Source organism: Leptonychotes weddellii, chromosome 3 (genome assembly GCF_054177405.1).
Source record: "Leptonychotes weddellii isolate Sample4059 chromosome 3, ASM5417740v2, whole genome shotgun sequence".
NCBI classification, from domain to species: domain Eukaryota; kingdom Metazoa; phylum Chordata; class Mammalia; order Carnivora; family Phocidae; genus Leptonychotes; species Leptonychotes weddellii.
In genome coordinates, this window is record NC_138371.1 from 76,006,472 (window position 1) to 76,016,583 (window position 10,112).

Consider the following 10,112-nt stretch of genomic DNA (forward strand, 5'->3'; position numbering starts at 1 on the left):
AAAAAAAAAATCACTGGGCTTTTTCTTCCCAGAAAAATACCTAGAGTCAACGTGGCACTCTATCCATATTAACCATAGGGAGTTCAAAATCTGTTAGGTTAGCTATTGGGGACTAGACCCAGTTTACTATAAATTTTCATAGATTAAAATCATACTTATTCTCCTACTTTATTTTTATAAGTATGTGTTTACAGTGTCCATATAGAGATTTAATCAACATGTGTTTATCAAAGATTAATAATGAAAAACAATAAAGGAATTTGGGAATATGCATAATCTTTTCCTACATAAATTTATAATCAACAAACTTAGAAATAAAAGAATTTTTTTAAATGTTCTAGTTGCTTTTCTTAAATTTCCAATTTTCCATTTTTCTCTAAAAGCATGGGAAGTAAATTTTTTTAAAGATTTTATTTATTTATTTAAGGGAGAACAAAAGTGAGAGAGAGCACAGAGGGAGAGGGAGAAGCAGACTCCACGCTGAGCAGGGAGCCTGATGCGGGGTTCGATCCCAGGCTCCTGAGACCATGACCTGAGCTGAAGGCAGACGCTTTAACTGACTGAGCCACCCAGGCACCCTGAGAAGTAATTTTTAAATTGAAGTATAAATCAGGGATCTGTGGGTGGCTTAGTCAGTTAAACATCTGCCTTCAGCTCAGGTCATGATCCCAGGGTCTTGGGGTTGAGGCCTGCATTGGGCTACTTGTTCAGTGGGGAGCCTGCTTCTCCCTCTGCCTACAGCTCCCCCTGCTTGTGCACTCTCTATCTCTGACAAATAAATAAATAAAATCTTTAAAAAAATACAAATCATTTGGTATTATAGTTCTTATTAAGGATTCAGTTTTCAGATTGGATTCTTTTTTATAATATACCAATATATGATATTAATTAATTAATTAATGTTCACTGGCTATGTTTAAGTATCATTTTCAAGAAGGTAAATTTATGCCTCTGAGACAAATATTAAATGAACATTTTTCAAAGATTCTGTTTAACCCATTAATTAATGACTTAGCCAGTAAGTTTAAATCCGTTCAGAGGTCATTTGATGACATAGGTATAGTGGTAATTTTAAAAAGAAGTATTAAGATAAGATTCTTGGGTTACATGTAAAGCTGGTTAATGTCTTTCAAGGCAATAAATTATAACTTTTGGGGTTATCTCTTCCATTGGACAGAAAGTATTTGCATCCCTACCTGACAAAAATTTATGAATTAACATTTTTTTTCCTACAGAGTTGTAAAATAGTTAAGTAAATAGAAAATCAAGCAATAAGAGACTACCCAGTTATCTATTAGTTGTTTCCAAACTTCAGGTAATTTTTCTGTTAGTTATATGTAGTCACTGTGATTCTTTTCTTCAAAAATATTACTCTAAAGTTACTACAATAACATGTCAGTGTGGCTTGGTTAGACTGGTGAAGCATTTCCATAGTATACCAAAACAGATAGTGTTCTTGGCTTTCATATTAGATCAGCTATAAGAACGGGTTTGCTCAGCATCTTATTTGACATTTGAATATTTTTCTAATACATTTTCTGAAAATGGCCTGATAAATCTAGTTATATTAATCCCATTAAAAGGAAAGTTAAAACTTAAATCTTACTGATGCTTATCTTAAAGAGATAGATGAATAAAGGAACAAAGAATTCCCTCATAACAAGAGAATATACAAAAAGTTCCTTATAGGGACACCTGGGTGACTCCGTTGGTTAAGCGTCTGACTCTTGATACTGGCTCAGGTCATGATCTCAGGGTCCTGGGATGGAGTCCCTGGTTGGGCTCCACACTCAGCATGGAGTTTGCTCCCTCTGCTCCTCCCTCTGCTCTCTCTCTCTCCCTAAAATAAATAAATAAAATCTTAAAAAAAAAAAGTTCCTGGTGGCACCTGGGTGGCTCAGTTGATAAGCGTCTGCCTTCGACTCAGGTCATGATGCCAGGGTCCTGGGATCGAGCCCCGCATCGGGCTCCCTGCTCAGCGGGAAATCTGCTTCTCCCTCTCCCACTCCCGCTGCTTGTGTTCCCTCTCCCCCTGTCTCTCTCTGTCTTTCAAATAAATAAACAAAATCTTAAAAAAAAAAAAAGGTATATTGAATTTTGGCCCCATAATATTCAAATGTTGAAGCCTAATCCCCAATATGATTATATTTTGAGATACGGTGTTTAAATAGATAATTAAGGCAAATGAAATCGTAAGTGTGGAGCCCTAATCTGAAAGGATTAATGTCCTTTTAAGAAAAAGAAGAAATATCAGGGATGTGTGTGCACAGAAGAATGATCATGTGTAGGCATAGCCACAAGGCAGCCAGCTGCAAACCAAGGAGAGAGGCTTCAAGAGAAACCAACCCTGCCAGTGCCTTGATCTTGAAATTCCGGCTTCCAGAATTCTGAGAAAATACATTTTTAATCCATTCAGTCTGTAGTGTTTTGTTATGGCAACCCCAGTAGACTAATATGCTTTTATTCACTAGAATATTTATGTGGTATTAAATAAAAGTATTTTCTATGAGAACTAAAGATGATATAATTTATATAAATTCAAAGCCAGTTGATCATAATCACTTCAGTGTTCAGATAGGTTAGAAGAAACTGGAAAAAATAACCAAAGAAAGTATGTATAAAATAGCACCGAAATATTTACTGTAAACTGTCTTAAACTCTTAGCTCATTCCTTTGTCCTTACCTGAATGTCTCTATTTTTTTAAATCAATTCATCCTTTTCTCTTACTTCTCAATATGAGTTTTCTCCATTCTCTGAACTGAAGCAAGGATAAATTTCTTGTTTATTTCAATTACTTCTCGGAGAAAATACCACTAGTTTTAAAGAGACTGACTCCATTGGACAGCTGGTCCTGTTTCTTAATCCCTCTTTGCATTGCTTCTGGCTAGATCTACTGACCAGAAGGTGTTGAATTAAAAGGACAATTTGAATCACAGTCTTGTCTTACTAAGGCTTTGTTCAGCAATATCTGTTTGTATTTCTACATCAAGCTTAGAAATAGACTAAATATGACAAGCATGCAACCACTCTCTAGGTTTGAATATGTTGAGGAAGCCAGATCCTGGCTTTTGGTCAGTTATATTTTGTTTTTCCTTTAAGGATGGTGGACTGAACTTGAGGAAAAGAACATAAGTAAATATGACCAAAAAGTCATTAATTTTATCCTATTAATACTCTCAGAAGAAAGTTTATTAAAAAATTCTGACTGAATTCCTAGTATTTCTGACATGCTGCATACAACTGGAAACCCTGTAACTTTCCCTTGTCTTTGCTTTCCTTCTCTATATTCTTTCTTACCTCCCTTTTTAATTTCCCATGCACTCTCTTTTTTTAAAAAAATAAGACCAGTTAGGTTCATCCCACTCATTTACAGTTTATGACTTCAAAGCTCTTCTGGCAACTTTTCCATATGATAAAAACGTAAAGCCTGGTTGTGAAAATGTCCTATAGAAGCAGTATAAACTGCTCTTTATGGCCCAGAAAAGGAGAATCAGCCACCATCATAACTAACGCTTGTTACATGAAATAAAACATGGGCATATGCTTGTTCACTTAGCTCATTTCTTGGAGTCCCCTCCACTTCTAAATTATCAAGATTAAGTCACGTGTAAATTAAATTATCTATACCAATAGATGGGAATAGCAATTTTTTTGTATGTTTATCTTTTCTTTGAATAGTTAAAATCAGCTTTCAGTCTTAATTACAGTGATCTTATTGAGGTGGTGAGAATACAGTTTTCATGACCCCATATGTTGGATGCATATAATGAATGTAGGGGAATTCAAATGACTTCTTCCAGATAACCCAAGAACCTTTGGAGTAGTCTAACTCCTGGAACAATGATTTTTCCATTTTGCCACATGACTGTAGAAAACCCATACCTGATCTCGAGTATATTTTTCTAAATAAAGGGTAATCAACAGTCAGACACATGGTAAATATATTTGGCTGCTGCTGTTACTCTAGTGTGCTATTATTTGGGGCTTATGAATAGGAAATGTAAAGTAATCTCACAAGAAATTTTATTCTAATGTTTTTTCAAAGAATGAAAGCTTTCTTTGAAAGGACGTTAGGATGACAAAAACCTGAGATTATTAGAAACCTGGTAGTAGATCTTTCCTTGGCAAGATTAGGGTGAGTTATTACCAGTAAGTGGTAAAAAGGGTTCATTCATTTTCCGTTTGTAAGTTGAACTTCAGAGGAACAGTTGCCAAAGGCTTTGTGGCATATCATTCAGTCACAATGCATTGGATTAAAGAAATATGATACCTTTCTAGGCTTTCCATCTAGTCCCTCTACCTGAACTAAACCGTAGATGTTTTGATTGTTAAAATTCTAATGTAGCTACACGTTGATGGAGAAATTTAAAGCTTCTTATTTTTCACCATTGTGCTAGGCTGTTTTCCAAGAAACTATATAGACATTAAAATGCCTCTTCTATACATAATATCAAAATTCTTAATATATTATACAATTTATACTTGGCCATGTCAAACGTTTTTTTCCCTGGAGTGATAACCTTATTGACTTTCTGTGAAACCTGTCTTATTATTTCTAGATACCAATTTTAGTAACTTGATTTAAGAAACCACAATAACAAGTATTCAAGAAATAGACACACAGGAGTGCCTGGGTGGCTCAGTCGGCTAAGTGTCCGACTCTTAATTTCGGCTCAGGTCATGATCTCAGGGTCCTAGAAACGAGCCCTGCGTTGGGCTCCGTGCTCAGCTGGGGGTCTGCTTAAGGAATCTCTCCTTCTCACTCTGCGCTCCAATCTCTCTCAAATAAATCTCTGAAAAGTGAAGACTCACAAGTAAATGCTTTCTACTCTTCCTGGCTCCTTATGTATAAAGAACTTTTCTAATGTATAGATTCTATGTGCTTTTTACAGAAAGAAATTCTCTCTCTCATGACAGATGTTCTCCCTTAAAGTATCTTTGTTGACGAAATCCCAAAGATATCATTTGACTTCCTTATGATTGCACTGTTTTTTTCCCATTCATTAATGGGATAATGTAATCTTTACTTCCTAAGATCTGGGACATTGACTTTTCATAATCAAAATATGTTTTGTAATATATCATTGAAAATGAAATGAAGAATTTAGGGATGATAAAATCACTTCCTAAAGACAGCCTTATTTTGATGTTGGTGTGAGAAGTCTAGCAAGGAAAAGAAAACTTGAATACCCTAAATTTAAGATGGGCAGAAGCATGAAGAAAGCATATATGGAATTCTTCAAATATATATATATTTAAAGATTTTATTTATTTATTTGACACAGCGAGAGAGGGAACACAAGCAGGGGGAGTGGGAGAGGGAGAAGCAGGCTTCCCACGGAGCAGGAAGCCCGATGTGGGGCTCGATCTCAGGACCCTGGGATCATGACCTGAGCCGAAGGCAGACGCTTAACGTCTGAGCCACCCAGGTGCCCGGAATTCTTCAAATGTATTTTAACAGAGTGAATATTTTTATTAAGTTCATGTAATAAAACTTGATGCACCTCATACTCAAAGATGTTTTCCATCTTTCACTGACATAATTTTGGTCCTAGGATATCAATATATAGCAAAGTGGATATGTTTATTCATTTATAGAAAGGAATTTGATAAGAAATTATTATTATTTTCTTCTGTTAAAATTTGTTGTAAAGACCACATTCCTTATTTGAAGCCTAGATTCTAACTTCAGGGTTTCTTTATGATGCTGACTCTAGTGAATACAGTACTATATGTATTAATTAAGTTTCTTAGAATTATAAGTAACTGGATACACAACTGAAAACAAACAAACAAAAAACCCCACAATTGTAGCTAACTTTTAGAATGCAAGAAGTATGTGAAAACCCCAAGAATCCAGATCCAGGAACCTCAGCTAGAGGTTTTCACAGACATTCTGTTTAAAATATTGTAATAAAATTGACACAGTTTTAAAGATTTTTAGAAATTTGACCCCTGAGTTACAAATGCCCAATTTCTAATGACACACAGATTAGCTTGGCCCCTGCAGAAGAGTGACCTGCCAATTGATTAAATGTTCCATATTTTTCTGAGATGATAGGCTTTCTACTGCCACCTGCAAGCAGCGGGATTCTGAGGTTATGAGGAGAAGCAGAAAAATACAAATAATAAGAAGAAGGGACCCAAGTAGCTTGTGGCTTTCTGTCCAACCCTCTTGCCCTTAGCCTGTGTCACACCATGCTGGTGTGTCATCCTGTAGTACTCACAATGACATCCTTTTTCTCTGAGTCTCAGTGTTACCTTCTCCTCAGAAAGCCTCTCCTTCTGGGTCACTCCTGGGAGTTAGGGGGTTCCCCTTCCCAGTGTTTTGTAGTCCTGTGGGGCTTACCTCAAAGTATTAAAAGTAGCTTTGTAATAAATAAACAAAAACACACCAGTTTCCAATTTCTGAGGAAAAAAGTCTGATTTTCTTGCTTGACTATGGTGCCTACTTAAGCATGAGAGACAAGTTTCTGTATTACAGTTTTACTTAGTGAGGGTAGGGCAGCTTTTAATGAGAAATTTCCAGAGAAGGGAGTCGGTCAGTGTGAGCTTGGAAGCCCTTCCAAATGCTGAACAAGTCAAATCCAAACAAGCCACATTAAGGATTATGGTGGATATTAAGAAGTGTGAGATCATATGAGTATGAGACTCTGAAGAAATCATAATCTAATTTATTATGGCAGCATAATAATAAGACTGATGGAAAATAAGAACAAATTATTTAAATAATCACTTAATAAAATAAAATAAAATAATACCCCAAAGTAGAGCATACTTTATTGGTATATAAATTATACAGAGAATAACAGGGAACAAGTCAGAGAGATTACTTTCTATAGAATGGCTAATGGAAGTTGTGTTGTTGACATAAGATATACATTGTTCTTTTAAAGCTGAGTCCTTCAAAAGGCAAAAATTTGTTCAGAAAGCATTTTATTTATTTACTTTATTATGTTTTTAATTGAAGTATAGTTGATAATATTAGTTTCAGATGTACAACATAGTGATTCCACAATTACATACATTGCTAAATGCTCACTGTAAGTGTAGTTACCATCTGTCACCATACAGAGTTATACTGTTATTGACTATATTCCCTATGCTGTTCTTTTTATCCCTGTGACTTATTTATTTTATAACTGGAAGTTTGGTATTTCTATTTTTAGTTTTTTAATGAACCTAGCTAGTGTTTTCCAATTTACATTTCCACCAACAGTGCACAAAGGTTCTCTTTTCTCCAAATCTTTGGCAACATTTGTTATTTCTTGTCCTATTATACTGGTCATTCTAACTGGTGTGAGATGGTATTTCATTATGGCTTTGATTTGCATTTTAGGTGGAAGAAATGCACTGGTGAAATATGTATCATTCCTTTTGATAAAAACAATAAAATTTTGTGTGGACGTTATTAGGCCAGGAGACTTTATACTATGCCCATTTATGAATAGCTTCTATTGGGGAGGAATATTTTTCATTTACCTCTCGATTCTTTGGCTAATCTAATAATCAAATTAACACAGGACAGATTAATAGGATTAAAAACAAAATTAATTACATCCCCACAGAGATAATGAGACACAAAGGCATATTGGTCAGTTGAGGTTTATATGCCATCCTGAGCTAAAACATGGGATAGGGGGGCGCCTGGGTGACTCAGATGGTTAAGCGTCTGCCTTTGGCTCAGGTCATGATCCCAGGGTCCTGGGATCAAGTCTCGCATCGGGCTCCCTGCTCCTTGGGAGCCTGCTTCTCCCTCTGCCTCTCTCTCTCTCATGAATAAATAAATAAAATCTTTAAAAAAAAAAACAAACACGGGATAGGGGCCTAGAGCTTCAAAGAGGAGGAAGGTAATTCAATGGACAAAGAAAGAACAGATGTTTGGTAGTTAGATGTTTGCCCTGCCATACAAATAGGTCATTCAGAGCTCTCTCTCTGAGCGAGGCCTCTTATCTAAATTCCTTTAAATAGTTAAGGGAAGGGTAAAAGTTTTCCTTGTATCAGCTGGGTCTTGATTGCTGTCAACTCAAATAATCCACATGCCTGAGTGGCATATTTTGGGGTCATATATTCTTGCTGCTCTTCACCTTACAGATTTTATTGTATATGATTTTCCAAGTTGAGTAAAGCTGTGTATGTGTATTTGATTTCTAAAACTATGATATAAAAAATAGGTTCAGGATAATTGTCTTACTGTCCTAAGATTTTTGTGTTAATAATCTCCTTAGTTTTATATACAAACCATTTTTTCATTGGGCATTAAAAATAAAATAGAGGGGCGCCTGGGTGGCTCAGTCATTAAGCCTCTACCTTCAGCTCAGGTCATGATCCCAGGGTCCTGGGATCAAGTCCCACACTGGGCTCCCTGCTCAGCGAGGAGCCTGCTTCTCCCTCTCCCACTCCCCCTGCTTGTGTTCCTGCTCTCACTATCTCTCTCTCTGTCAAATAAATAAATAAAATTTAAAAAAAAAATAAAATAGAAATTGGATACTGATGATAGGAATTTGGTCATTTAGAAAAATACTTGCTGTGTGTATTTTAATTATGTTTTGTTTTGTTATAGAGATATTTTCTCTCAGTTTTTGTCACTTTGCCCAAAGGAAACAAAGTGTCTACATGGTACTTGATTTCTTTGTATATATGTGTGTATTTTTCTGGTAATAGGGGTCTCTTCATATTGGGTGGTTGTTGCATGTGATACGTGCTATTTCTTGAAATATTTATTTATGAATAAGGTGATAATAGAGATAGCTAACATTTTTTCAGGCAATTTAATCATGTTTAGATAAAGACCAATAATTTTGTCCTGATAAAACAACAACTTTGTATCAGGCACTGTGCTAAACTGACACCCACAAAGTACAAACTAATAGAGCCTACATAGTTGTGAAATTACATATATGTGTAGAAACATATTACCAATTTAAAAAAAATATTTTGTGCCCTCTGACAAAAAGTTTTAACTATTCTGAAAAGTACCTTAATGGGCTTAAATCAACTATAATGTTAAAGATAGAGACACATCTTAACATCAAACAAACATGAAATTAGTGAGGTATTTTAAAAACATAACATTTGATTCTAGGAATTAGAAAACAGCATACATTTTAACAGTTTAAGAAGTGTTCTACTAAAGGGCTTATAAAAAAACTATTTTGTAGGGGAAAAAAGCCTATTGAATTTCCAAAGAAGTATTTTATAACATGTTTACAGTTTTTGAAATTTTTGGTATGAGACAGGAATCCTGACAGGCAACACAAGTTGTGGGCTGGGCATATTTCTAAGTCTGAAGTAGTATGCTTGGTAAATAGTTGAGACAACCCGTGTTGGGCATTACAAATGGGCATCACATGGTAGCATGTTAGAGGTGTGGCATGGATTTTTTCAGTCAAGTAGACAAGCACCTTGACATGTTACCTTCTCCTTTCTAACAAAAAAGCTTTCATTCTATCATTTGGCCATTTAAATAATTTAGAAAAAAAATATTATCTAATGTAACTGCATATGTTCTTTGTATAGCTACAAACTGTTCTCTTGGGGAAAAATATTTCAGTTTTTTATTGTGACAGAGTAAGCCGATGACTACAGTCTGCTTCATCCCCTGAGAAACATTCTGTAATGCCATATTTGAAGGTATTCACCAGGTTTCATCAGCCTTGTCACTGAGACATTCTCTGTAAAATCAAATCTATAGTCTCTTTACTGCAATAAGTTCTCAAATACTTAAACTATTACTAAGGTAATGTGTGTGTGACTTCTTTCCCCCTGAAGAAACAATTTAATGTTCTTTGTCATTCTTCAAAAGCAACACAGACCCTGTGCACAGCTCTAAGCTAGGTAAGGTTTACCCTGTGGCTCCCAGCCTTCTGATTCTATATCCTCATTCTCTACTTTTGGACACTTCTTTCTGCCTGAGATCACATTAGTATCCTCCTGGCAGCTCTCTATGGAGACTGTTGTCAAGGAAGGATAGAAATCTCTTCCCCAGGACAGTAAATGACTGTTAGCAATTTTAAGTATTGCCTTCCTGGCAATGATTATATATCCAGTGTAATGGAGATCAAAACCTTGAGTTTAAACATGGGTCTTAAAGCCTTTGAGAATATAATGT

At 35.6% G+C, this 10,112-nt stretch overlaps 1 pseudogene; it reads left to right on the top strand.

Annotated features, from left to right (window-relative positions):
- The first annotated feature begins 5,949 nt into the window (after positions 1 to 5,949).
- LOC115942216 (U6 spliceosomal RNA) lies at positions 5,950 to 6,050 on the top strand (annotated as a pseudogene).
- Positions 6,051 to 10,112: the final 4,062 nt, after the last annotated feature.